This window comes from Musa acuminata, chromosome BXJ1-5 (genome assembly GCF_036884655.1).
Source record: "Musa acuminata AAA Group cultivar baxijiao chromosome BXJ1-5, Cavendish_Baxijiao_AAA, whole genome shotgun sequence".
NCBI classification, from domain to species: Eukaryota; Viridiplantae; Streptophyta; class Magnoliopsida; order Zingiberales; family Musaceae; genus Musa; species Musa acuminata.
The window spans coordinates 30,462,838-30,475,919 of record NC_088331.1 but is presented as its reverse complement, the minus strand read 5'-3'; the positions used below and the strand labels follow the sequence as shown (position 1 = coordinate 30,475,919).

The following is a 13,082-nucleotide window of genomic DNA, read 5'->3' as shown; positions in this document are numbered from 1 at the left end:
GATTTGGCATCCAATGGCAGTAGCTTTCTGATGAGTGTATGAACAAATGCTGGTTGCTATCTCACTCGATATGCATAGCAAATGGAAGATTGTTTCAAGTGATTTCGTCTTGTGCATCATCCAAAGTTCTCAGTCAGGTATGGTACGAGGGCTACTCTGAACACAAATTCTCTTATTTAAATGAAAATGATATATATATATATATATATATATATATATATATATATATATATATATATATTCTTCAAGTAGCTAATATGTTTACAAAACATCTATGTTTGACCTCTCATAAGCTGAAATTGTTGCATAAAACAAAATAGTTATATGGTCTTATTGGATGTTCCAAACATTCTGTTTCAATCTTAGCGTTAAATCTGATGTATACTGATAAAGTGTTAGGTCACAAATGATATTTTTTGTTTTTTTATAACTATTTCTTAATCAATTGAAACTAGTTAAATGCAGAATATTTTTTTTAATAAAAAATTTCATTCAATATGATGTTTTTTTCATAAATCATGAATCCAATTAAGTCGTCTACGAGGGTAAAAAGGTCATTTCATATGATATGGTTATAAATGATGAGATATTGAAGAGTTCCATATAGAAAGATTGGGAGGGGTAACGACACATTACTCCTATAATTAACTTTAGTTAGTATCCCGATCTATATATCTTAAAAAGTAGTATTGGGGTCTCTAACCTTACGAAGGTAAAACATTTCATCCTAATTTTTCGTACATTGTTAACTTTTTTGATAGAAAAAATTGCATGTGTTGTTGCAGGCACAAAGAGTGTAAATAAAAAAAATAAAAATATGAGTTTATTATTTTTAAATTATTAAATTTATATCCACTTCTCACCTTAACTGATTTCTCTTCCTCTCCACCACTCGCCCATCGCACCCACTTGACCTGCATCGCTCTTGCACTGCTCGACCATCGTTGCACCTGTAATGCTCACCGTTATTGCACCTGCACCGCTCGACTATCGCCTCTCTTGACCTGCTCAACCCCATCACCCTGGACTCGCTCAACCACTATCGCTCCTGCACCGCTTGATCGTCGCACCTACATCGCTTGTTGCTATTGCACTAGACCCAACTCGCCTATCGCATCCTGCTCACCTACTGCACCTGCTCACCCGCCACCCCGTCATCCTCGCCATGGCCGACAACGATTGCTGCCTATGTGTCTCCTCTTTAGAATCGACCCAATAAGAACTCAGTGGTCCAGCGGTGCGTCGATGCTAAGGTCCAACAGTGGGACGACCTCACCTTTGGGATCGCCTTCTACTGCTGCGACTCGTTCCTCCTCAACCAGAGCCTACAGTTGTTCCCTTACAACAGCCACCTCTCCCTCTCCTCTCGTGACACTCATCATCTTCCACTCCAAGGTCAACAAGATCTCCCTCCTCACTGTCAACACCACCATCAACCCCTCCATATGATTCATTCCCCTTTTTTATCTCCTCTGATTTAATATACATATGAATCGAATATCTCAATCGAGCTAATAAATATGCTTAATTCCACTTGGAATATTACATTAAATCTATTCTTATATTGTTAGACATGCATCATCAACCAGACTATTGCTTCTTTGCTTTTCCAAATCAATAGTTGAGGATTCATGGTGGCATGTGCTAGTAGAAAATATGTAGCAATGTCCTCTCCCGTCTTTGTTGGCAACGGTTCATATGCTCCAATGCTTCAGCGAATGCGCACAATTGTGCGGTAGATGAGCAGGTGTGGCAGTCTATTGAGTGTGACGGTGAGTTGAGTTCGGTGTGGCGACAATGAGCAATGCAGGAGCGATAGTGGTCGAGCGGTGCAGGGGGTCAAGCGATGTAAGTGTGGCGACGACGAGTGATGTAGGTGCAATGGCGACAAGTATTGTAGGTGTGATGATAGTCGAGCAGGTATAGTGGACGAACGATGGGCAAATAGGCAAGAAAGAGGAGAGGAAGAGAAATATTTCAAAAATAAATTTAATAATTTAAATAAATATTTTTTATAAGTGACAATACGTGTAATTTTTTTAATGAAGTTAGCGATATAAGAATTAAGGTTAAATATTTTACAAATATAAGGATCCAATATTTTTTAAAATATAAAGATCGAGATGTTAATCATATTTAAATATAGGAATAATCTGTAATTATTCCGATTGGGGGAACTAACATAAATAGCGCTTTTATTCCGACCATCCATCACATCAAGGTCTCGCACAAGTGAACTCTGAAGCATACTGATCCCATGACACAGGATATGAACCTCACATCCCATGTTAGGGTTAGTATTCCTTGGGCATCGAGAATCTTCGGACGGGGGCTAGACGGCTTCAGTTTAACATAGTCTGACGGAGCAGCAGATTGTATTTGGGGATAAAGCTTCGGAGGGCAGGGGATTGATTGCGAACTGTGGCGAGATCGTGCGTCTGGATTGGCAGGAGCAGGTGCGGCAGTCCCACAACGCAATCTTTCGATTATCTTTCTCTTTGTTCTAATTTCGGTTTCTGATTTCTTATTTCTCTTTCCAATCACCTGATGATGTTCCCTCCTTTAAGACGATCTCAATTCACCGCTGAAATAATTGGGTATTTTGTGGAATGCCATGCCTTCAACTTGTTTGGTTAAATGCATATTAGCGTGCAGCATCTTCTTTTACCAGCTGATTTGTCTTTAGAGATAGATGCAATTGGCGTTGCATCACGGGAATTTATGAGTGATTCCAATCAAGTTAACTGTTTAGGATCTGTAGAAAATCTATACTGTGGAAAGAGGAAAAATCAAAGAGTGTCCACAGACCTAGATAATCAATGCAAAATCAGTCAGCGGTAGAATTATAGGTTGGTAATGAGGATGTTGTTGTTTTCGCAACCTTAAGTTGAGATGTCAGTCTGATCTGTGTGCCCATGCAAGCGAGTTACCAACTTCTTTGATCATCTCAGACATGCTAAATATATAAATTTTGCAAGGATTAGGTATTGGTGGACATGTCTTCACTGACCTTGAAAATGTGTCGTGATTTTTTCTGCTTGAAACAGGCAAACGTTGAACATTTGATAAAAATAGTGTTGATGATGCACAACAAAATACAAATAGACAGACATATTAAGTAATAGTTGGAGACAGAAAGGATATTTGAGTTTAAGAAGGCACGCTATGCATTCCCAAGGTACGATCCTGAGCTCGATCTAGAACCCTTCAGCGTCATGCTTGCCAATGGGTTTTAGATGCCCAAGTTCTCAGCTGGTTCTCAAATGAAGTTATGTTATACCAAACAAAAATAGATGGAGACACAGAAAGCTAAAAAAGTCAAGAAGAGTGTTGGTATAGGAGTTATATTTCTGTACATGACTTTGTTTTGTAGAAGAGAAGACCCCCTTATAAGAAAAAGAAGATGAAGGAAATAAGGTGATTATTTTGCACCTGGGAAAAAACTGATCATTTATGGAGGGATTGATGAGAGATTGTGTGTAAGTTATTCCCATTGTCCAAGTGTCTCTCTTGAAACAGTTAAGTAAAGAATATAACACATTACAAAAGGCCAAGTCTAAAGAGATTTACAAAGGCAATATTAAGTTGTTAACCTCTCAAATAAGTGGAATATCTAACAGGAGAACCATGTGCTGAAATTCTACCCAACTTGATTAACTAATCGAACTAACACTGTATAAACTGTTTCATTAGGAAGAGTTATTGAGTGTCCAAGAAGCCTTCTTAGATAGTATATTTATTACTAGCAATGTTCATCCATTTTGAATTTGAAACAAATGTAAAAAAGGAGAGAACTGTTGCCATCAAGAATAAGTCATTCTCGTTTTGTTAGTATGCACAGTTGCTAGCCTATCCGAATGATTGTTACTCATCTGTGTTATTCTCTGAGATGTTTTATGAACCATGGACTTGTCATCGAACTTATATGAAATAACAGTTCTTTCCATGCACTCCTTCCTTTCTCAAACATGTAAAAGTAAACTAACAATTACACAGTGTCACACAGGATACAAATGTTTATGAAGCATGTTCTATGTTAGCAAAACCAGAGTGTGGTTGATGACTTAGTCTTACACGCATCTCCTTGAATTAATATATGAGGATTAATATATTATTGTAGACATATGTAGATAAACGGAGGTGTAGGTTTGATGCAGTAGTTTGACCATTGAAAAGGTTGTCGGGTTCCTTTCAGAATTTATAAATCTAGGTAGTGGGCAAAACATGTATTTCCTCTTACCTTGTCTTTATTAAGTTGACTTCGTTTCTTTAGACCTTAGATGGCTTGAAATCAACAAGAATATACTAGCTTTGTGGAATTCTATTCATTCTTTCTTGGATCATATGTATCAATAGATGAAACTTTATACAAATCCTTTAGCCGATTCATGCTGTCAACTAAGATCACTGCATTAGTGATAGATTTAATGCAGTAGTTTAACCTTTGAAAAGGTTGACAGGTTCTTTTCAGAAGTCATAAACCCAGGTGATAGGTAAAAGGAAAGATGAAGAAAATTAAGAAACTAATGAAATAAGCCATAAGGTTAAAGAACACTAGTGCCTATGAAATGTTAGTGGTGTCATTCACTGAATCTATTGTGATAACAAGTATGAGGTAGTATATCTTGTACTTCTTATTCTGGCAATAGTCAATGGGTCTTAGGATCAGTCGATATTGGACTACATCGATTGGGTTGGTCTCAGTCAGCACACTTGGATTAGGACCTTGGATTTCAAGACCATAATAAATCATGTTTTTTTATTGAAATTCAAGGTATTAGCATACAAAAACTCAGTGGAGAGTCATGTCAACACAATGCTGGGTCATGCCCCCCATGCCTATCCAATACAATTGGCAATGCTATGTTTCACGACACCTGGCAAGGTGTTCCATAAACTTAGAAATTCTGGATAGCCTTTGGGGATAATTGTCAAAACTCTGTAGTTTATGGATTATGTAGTCTTTAAAAAGATTATGAGATACAACAAGAGTTAAATTTAAGAGTGCTTGTACCTATTTTGGTTTTGTTGTGGTTTTAATACATGAGTATTCTTCATTGATGGTTTGTTATGCTATCCTGTTTAGTGATGACCTATTGAATGTTCATAGTTGGTGGTATGAATACCAATTAATATGTCAAAAGAGAGTTAAGATCAAAGAATTATGGAATAACACACCCTTATCTTCAGAAATTAATGTTGGTGGTGGGCTGTTTTTTTCTTTCCCCCTCATTCATGTCTTCACCTTTTATTTTTTTGGGAGTGTCCAATTGTGATTGTGATACATGTAGGTTTCTGATAGTAGATCAACATGCAGGCTTATGTGATAGGAAAGTTTTAGTTTTAACGATTTCTTCAAAGATTTTTAGTTATTTATGATGTTCGAGCCTTCTTTGTATGCAGGCTTCTGTGATAGGAAAGTTTTAGTTTTAATGATTTCTTCAAAGATTTTTAGTTATTTATGATGTTCGAGCCTTCTTTGTCGTCTCATTCTTCTATTCACAAAAACAAAATTCTTCATGTGATGGTTATCACTCACTATTTCTGTTTGCTTCTTCAGCAAGCTCTCCATTTTAATTACATAGAGCATGGTATCTAATTGTCCTTGTCCTATTTTATTATGTCTTGTTTTTTTTCCTGCTCCAGCAAAAATCATAATCTGGCGTCATGGGGAATAAGCCTGCAAAGCAAGAGACTAGGAAGGATGAGATCTTTGCAAGAGTCATGCCTCCACTAGACCAAGCCTTTGTTAGATGGCTTGCTCGCGATGTCAAAAGATTGCATGCTTTCGCCCCAAGAAATCCTCGTGCCATAAAACCACCGGATCATTATATAGAGTACATGCGGCTGTATGGTTGGCTGGATCTCGACATGGATGATCCGGACCTGGCTTGTTTGATTAAGTAGTTTGTCTCGCCTTGCTATGTACATGATGCAAGTGTCTCTCTGGTTGTTTAGTGGATTTCACAAATCGAGATTGCAACTTCACTTAATTCTTCTTTGAGAATATGTTGGAGAAAGACAGTCATATCAACTGCTGTGCAGAACATAATCCATAAAGGTAATGCGTATGTAGATTGCAAGTATGATGGTGTCTCGTGATGGAACTCACCACGTATTGATGGAATATGTTTTTGATGCTGAGATCCTCGTTTTGTTTTACATGTTTTGTTGTACCTTTACAGACAAAGCAGAAGATGACTTTTGATTGTGTCAAATTGGAAGGACTATTAGGTTGATGTGGGTCAATAATACGGATTGGATGCATGTGTTTGATCTGAGTCAAACTGCAAGGACTATTATGATACTTTATCTAGCTGAATTGTGTATGTGTTTATATGGCTGAATAATCCTATCTACAATTCTCCATGTTGAAGTCAGTGGAAAAGTAACCAACAACTATTAAAGTATTAATGGAAATTGCGGTTTATACCCCAATATTTTGGTATTATCGCCGTAAAACACATACAAGTCAGACGTATGCCTAGAAAAAGAGAACTCGCGGGGATTTGGCGCACGTCGCTGAATCCAACGGCTACCTTCTACGCTTTAGACAACTGTCCCAAAGACTTCCTTCCCTGTTCTCTGGTCGTTCCAACAGCCGAACAGCTGTGTATAGGTGTATAACGTGACCGTCCATGAACGCTGCCTCTCATCCGACGACCGTGCGATGCTAACGGTGGTGTACGAACAAAATTTTAATATATTTAATGAATTATCTAGTTAAATAATTATTTAAATGGGGCCGGAGTGACGCCTCCGCTTCATTTCCGAACCAAGTCTGAACTCTATTATTCCCTCCCGCGCTTTCTAACCTACACACGACCTCATCTCCCTCTCCCTCCTCCTCGTCGTCCACGGATCCCAGACCCCGATCCGCCCCATACCTATCAGCCATCCCCCGCCACCACCTTGGGCGCCGTCGGATCCCCTTCTTCCCGCTTCTTCCGCCGCTGGAATCGGGCCAAGAACCAGGGTTTGGCCTCGGATTCTTTCTTGGAGGACGACCGGGGGTTCCTTTTGTGATTTGGTTTGTTTTGTGCTGGGAGGTCGATGTCTGCCGGCCGAGCAGCTGGAAGCCGCACGCCGCAGCTGCCGAAGCGGTACCTTCCGTTCCCCTATGCAACGCTACCGTTTTTTGCTCCAGATGAATACCACCGGCTCCCGGCCCCCGATGGGCGTCGGATCACCGGGGATGAGCTGGCCGATGCCCTAGTTATTAAGACGCCTGTGAGTCTCATGTTGGAATGTTGTCTCCCTATTGATTTGAGCTTGAGATGAATTGAAGCATTTAAACCTCATTGTATGCTAATTTTGCTGCTCGACTTATCATTTCTCTTCTAGATGGACATGATTGTTTTCCCTTGTAATGTGGATTCCCATCTTTTAAGAAACAAAGAGATTATAAATTGTGTTCATGCAATGTTTTTTGACGTTGTTGATGTCATAGATCTGCATTTCTTTAGTTTTCTTAGATGTTATGCTAAAACTTGGGAAGGTTATTTGGAATGTCAAATTTGAAGGATTTCATTGCTACTCAGTGAAACTGGGAAATTTAGGAGAATAGTGCAGAAATGTCCAACGATAAGGTGTGCAAAAATTTAGGAGGGCAAGCCTTGGTACAACTGTAAAGTTGCTCATTTGCGACCTAGGAGATCAGGGTTCGAATCACCGAAAGAAGTCTCTTTAGATATTTAAAGGTAAAGTTACGTACATTGACCCTCCCTCCTCAGATCCCGCATTGGTGGGAGCCTTGTGCACTGGATGCAGAAATGTGCAGCTTCTATGAGGACAGTACAAATTTTTAAGTGCTAAAACTTGTTATGCTTAATTGAAACTTTTAGTATCAGAAATATAAATTTTTAAGCTTTGAAGGACACTATGGGTATAAATGGTGCCAATGCTTGCTTTAAATTATGACAAATGATAGTTTATTATAATAGATAGCTTACATGTTTGTAGAATATAAAGGTAGAATCTACATTTAAATTTATAAGATGAAGGGTATGAGTAGGATCAACAGTGATGATCAGGTTTACATGGTATGCATACTTTATCAAGGTATGCAAGATGTTGCAACCTAGTCATTTCTTAAAAAAGAAATTGCTGTTTTCATTCTTATTCTGCAAAATGGTTGGCATTGTATTCTCATATACTTCATGATGGCATGTGTACTTTTCAAGGTATGGAAATGGGATTGTTCCAAATATTTATTTCATCGATCACAAAACTTCTAGTGACAGCTGAAGTTTGATATCCCCACTGAAGTACATTAAGGTGTCAAAAGACTCATGTGGCCTCAATAGAATATCATCCATTTTTGTTTATTCAAAGAGGAGCTTTACTATGTAACAGAGGTTTTGAACATATGGAGACTCAGATCTAGAAGGTAAATGTCAGGATTTTTTGAGAGAGGACTAAGTATGAAGATATTCCAAAGAATATCTATATTGAAGAAATTGCTTTGTTCAATTCGGAGCAAGAACCGTTGGCATGTTCATAACTTGTAACATATACTTGTGACTTGGCACTTTCCATATATCCATCTAATTTTAGTCAGCAGCAAGTTCCTATTAGAAATCTGCCAATCTTTTGGCTAGTAATTTTTATTTGAATCTAATTCATCATGTAGATACTAGCTTGTTTCTTGGTATCTTTTATAACAACATCAATGGTTTCATGGCGAATAATGTACTTCTTTAACCACAAGTTTTATGTTGATCAGAGTACAAAATGATAGGTTCAATAATATTTAGGAAATCAAATATTTTTTGTAAAAAGATGTGTCTTCTAGAGTTTTGAGAACTTACAATTATGTAGCCAACCCTAAACTCTTTGGAATATTGTGATGCTGAAAATCCATCATTATGTAGTCATTTTGTCTCTTCCTTCAAAGAGCTCAATAGCATGAAAAGATCTATAATAACCCAAATGATTGCGGCCAGGGTTCATCGTACCACGATGTACTGCTCGGCATGGGCGGTACATATCGATCACATAGGGAACCATTATGGGCGGTACATACTGGTTTGTTGGTATGTCTCATTGTACCATGTGTCAGTACATCGATACATATCATATCGATGATCGATACACTAATATGGACTGGTAAGGCGAATCATGGTTGTAGCATTACATTCATTGTTGTTGGTGGACAACTTAGGGCATCCTGGTTTTATCTTTACATTTATGTTGTGGGAGGATAAGTATTTGATGCATTTTTATAAATGGTTTGATTAATAAAGATTGGCATAAAACAATTAACATATTATTTGTATGACATTAGTGTTTCTAGAGAACTGTCATTACCACCACACCATGTCTCGGTAGCAAGTACTCTAGTGCCAGCGATTTGAAGTAAATAATCTGATATCAAACTTATTCTAGAAAAGGTTAGAAAGAATATGAAGTGTCATGTAAACTCATCTGATATGGGCTTCAACTTAGAATAAGTTATTGACTTATTGGTGATTATGAAGTGTCATGTAAGTAACACAAGAAAGTTGTGCTTCAGCATCTGAATTTTGCTTGAGAAAATTCTATGTTAAACAAGATCTTTGTTCGGACTTGTTTTTCAAGTTGCTCTTGATAGATTGAAAGACACTGCTAGAAGTTATTGGTTCATCTCTTCTAGCCTGTTATTAAATGTAGTTATATGCATAGTAAAACTAGGGCAAGATTTAAGAAAGTTTGAAACTTCTTCAAAATTTTCCAGTGTTTCTGTTAGTTCAGCTAAGCCATCTAGTCATCAGGAAAGATGAGGATGATAAAAAAATATAGGGCTTTCAACTCAAGTTATTGTCTTTGTCCTTACAACAGAATGCAGAAAGTCTTGTATTATAGCTATAATGGATTGACTATTAATCCTTTCAGTTAACCACATCTATCTTACCTTGCTTGTAGATCTAATGTGTATATATATATATATATATTTTAATTTTATCAGTATTCCAGATCTTAGGCTTACTTTAATCTTGTGTCATCAAATTTGCTGAGATGTATATTCCTTTATGTAAATTTGAAATTTTAACTTGCTACTCATAATTTAGTGAACAAGAAGATGATGAGGCTGCAGAGTCAAGTGAGTGGATGACGAATCCTTTTAATGCTGAAAGACATAATAATCTTTTCTCACACCAAAATCAGGAAACAGAAGAAAGAAAGCTGGCAGATCCAAGGTTGCGAAGTACAAGAAGTCTTACCCTCAAGCCCCTATGTCAAACCATGGTGCATAGGTTCACCCTTCCATTATCATCAAAATTTCATACTAGTAATCTCCACTAGGAAAATTCACCCATCAGTTACTTGCATACATGCACCTACCTATCTTTGCAACTGGCTAATGAGATATGCTGTTTCTTTGCCAAATTTCAAGCTTAGATATGATAAATTCCCAATTGAAGGGCTTGGCCTGCATATGATCTACATATGCAAATTTTATCAGTATCATTGTGGTCCTGCAGGTTCACCTTCATGCAACACCTTGACTTCAGTTGGTACTTGCCATTATGACAGCTCTCTAGGTGATCAAAGTCATGGCTAATCTAGAAACTTCAGGCAATATACTGGAAATTTTCTTTGCTTTTTGCTTCTGACAATTGTGTTGTGTAATTTCCTTTTCAGGACTCCTGACCAAAAAGTTCATCAATTTGCTTAAACATGCAGAGGACAGCATCCTTGATTTAAATAATGTTGCGGAAACACTTGAGGTACTGCAGATGCTTAATAACGTAAACGACTCAACTTTGTTTTTGCTATAGTAAGAATTATATTGTGTAGGTGCAGAAGAGGTGGCTAATGTCCTTGTAGGGATTGGACTTATAGAAAAGAAACTCAAGAACAAAATTCATTGGAAGTAATTCATACTTTTTCCTTTTGGAAGTTTATTTTATATCTCAGTGTTCTCGATATTTAGGTTTCAAATTTGAGAAGCTTTTCACATGGTGCTTAATTCTTGGTTCATTGCTTGGCAGGGAACAAGAGTCACAAGACAACACAAGACCAGGAGAAGTTGATACTGATATCTCAGTACTACAGGTATGATGTACATGTGCATGCTCTTTGCAAGACCAAAAAACCACTGTTCTCAGTTTATACTTATCTGTTCAGAGCCATGTTGTGAAATTCTTTATTGTGAACCAAGTAAACTCATCTGAATTATCCTAGTTTCATATTCTTCAGGTGGATGTTGAAAAATTTGCCCTGCAAGAGTGCGGTTTTGATGATTGTATCAGGTCAGGTCAGGTTTTAATAGAGCTGCTAGGCTACTGAAGTCACACATCCTAACAATGCGTTGAAACACTTTCTTCACAGCAAATTTGTGAAAGACTGAGGGTCCTTATTGAAGATGAAATCAATCAAAAGTAAGTATTTTTCCTCTTGCATTTACATTTTGAATATGTTATCAATCCATGCAATCGCCATATGACATGATATTTTTGTGACTTTAGGTTGGTATATGTGACTGAAGATGACATCAAAGCTCCACCATGCTTTCAGGTGATGGTCTGTTAGCTTGCTTAGTTTATAAACGGCAATAAGGCACTGGCCTCTTCTCCATTATGAATATCATGATATTATCCTCATGTATCTTATCTGCAGGATGAAACATTAATAGCAGTAAAAGCACCTCATAGTACTACCCTGGAAGTTCCAGACCCTGATGAGGTGAGAAGAGGGAAAGCCTTGGAGAAGGACTTGTTTTTAAGTTTTAGCACTTCATTGGTTTGACCATCTTTAAGTCTGTTTCCTCTCTACGCAGGTGAGTAATTATCTGCAGAGATACATGATTGTCCTAAGAAGCACAATGGGCCCGATAGATGTTTAACTTGTTAGGTTATGTTTACCCTTTAGTTTGTCATTCTAGACTGTCAAGCTTTCTACACAATTATTTGAGTTGGGCTCTGCTCTGACCTTCATGTGTTGTCCCTTGGTGTTCTTTTTCTTCTTGTTGCTAGTCAATTTGAGGTGAGTGGTGTTGAGCCATCTCGAAGGCTCGTTTCTGGGAACTCTGGCGAACTCAGGGTCTGTTGCGAACCCATGCTGGCAGAGTTACAACGGAAGAGAGCAGAGGGTTAATCAAGATAGTGACATAAGTTCCTCGCAGGATTTTGGCGGTGGTATTATGAAGATAGTTCCCTCAGATTTTGATGTAAGTACAGTTTTTGGTTATGGAGATATTAAGCCATTATATCTGCATATGCAACTTATCTCTGTGGTCTGCATCATGGACATCACAATAGACCATTCAATTAGGATCCCTTCTACAGTATATGTAATGACTAGCAATTTAAATATAGTTTGACTAGAGTTGAATCTGACTTTGATCTCAATAGATGACTTGTTAAATAAGAATTTTAATTTAATTTATTTTGTTTAAATGATCCCAATCATTTATTTCATGATTGAAATATGATCCTCTTTGGTAATTGATAGTTATTAAAAAAATTTCTAAAAGGATATTTTTATTTTGTGATGATAATCTATTGCAAATATGAGAAATTTATTATGAAATTGATCAGATTAATTTTGTTATGTTATTTAAAATTTAAAAAGTCATGTTATTAATCTATTTTGGAGAGAGAGAAACACTAGAATTCTATGATTTTGTAAGCATAATGTTGATATTTTCGTGACAAAATTTAGTATATATTTTTATTATGATATGTTATTTAATATGAAATCTGTAACATACATTATTTGGTTTTTGTACATATGTCATGCATACACCTCCGTTCATAGGTGTGCACAATCCTTATATACATAAGTGCACTTATATGCATGTATAAATTCTAACCAGTACGATAGTGCATCTATTCAAAACCTAGCTGACCTTAGATGTGGTGCCCATCTCCCATGCTATCCCGAGACCTCCCTCCTTCCCTTGCAACTCTACTTTCTCTCTCCTCATTCTCTACTTCATTCTTATACTTTCTGAATTTTCCAAAGATCTCGGACTTATATTTCATTAAGTACACATATTCATATCTTGAAAAATCATCAGTGAAAGTAATGAAGTAGGAGTAACCACCAATAGCATGAGTTGACATAGGTTCACATACATCACTATGTATGAGTTCCAA

At 37.2% G+C, this 13,082-nt stretch overlaps 2 long non-coding RNA genes across 6 annotated transcripts; both read left to right on the top strand.

Moving 5' to 3' along the window:
- Nucleotides 1-2,421: 2,421 nt before the first annotated feature.
- Nucleotides 2,422-6,144, top strand: LOC135674117 (uncharacterized). Its single transcript, XR_010513521.1, has 2 exons — nucleotides 2,422-2,456; nucleotides 5,647-6,144. It is a non-coding gene; the product is annotated as an uncharacterized LOC135674117 (long non-coding RNA).
- A 397-nt stretch (nucleotides 6,145-6,541) lies between these two features.
- Nucleotides 6,542-12,321, top strand: LOC135674116 (uncharacterized). Of its 5 annotated transcripts, XR_010513519.1 has the most exons (12): nucleotides 6,542-7,230; nucleotides 10,050-10,227; nucleotides 10,464-10,523; nucleotides 10,624-10,709; nucleotides 10,780-10,855; nucleotides 10,974-11,037; nucleotides 11,182-11,234; nucleotides 11,314-11,363; nucleotides 11,451-11,499; nucleotides 11,602-11,667; nucleotides 11,762-11,835; nucleotides 11,958-12,321. It is a non-coding gene; the product is annotated as an uncharacterized LOC135674116 (long non-coding RNA). The 5 variants fall into 5 exon arrangements; XR_010513517.1 differs by having other exon boundaries at nucleotides 10,464-10,709; XR_010513518.1 differs by having other exon boundaries at nucleotides 10,050-10,523.
- Nucleotides 12,322-13,082: the final 761 nt, after the last annotated feature.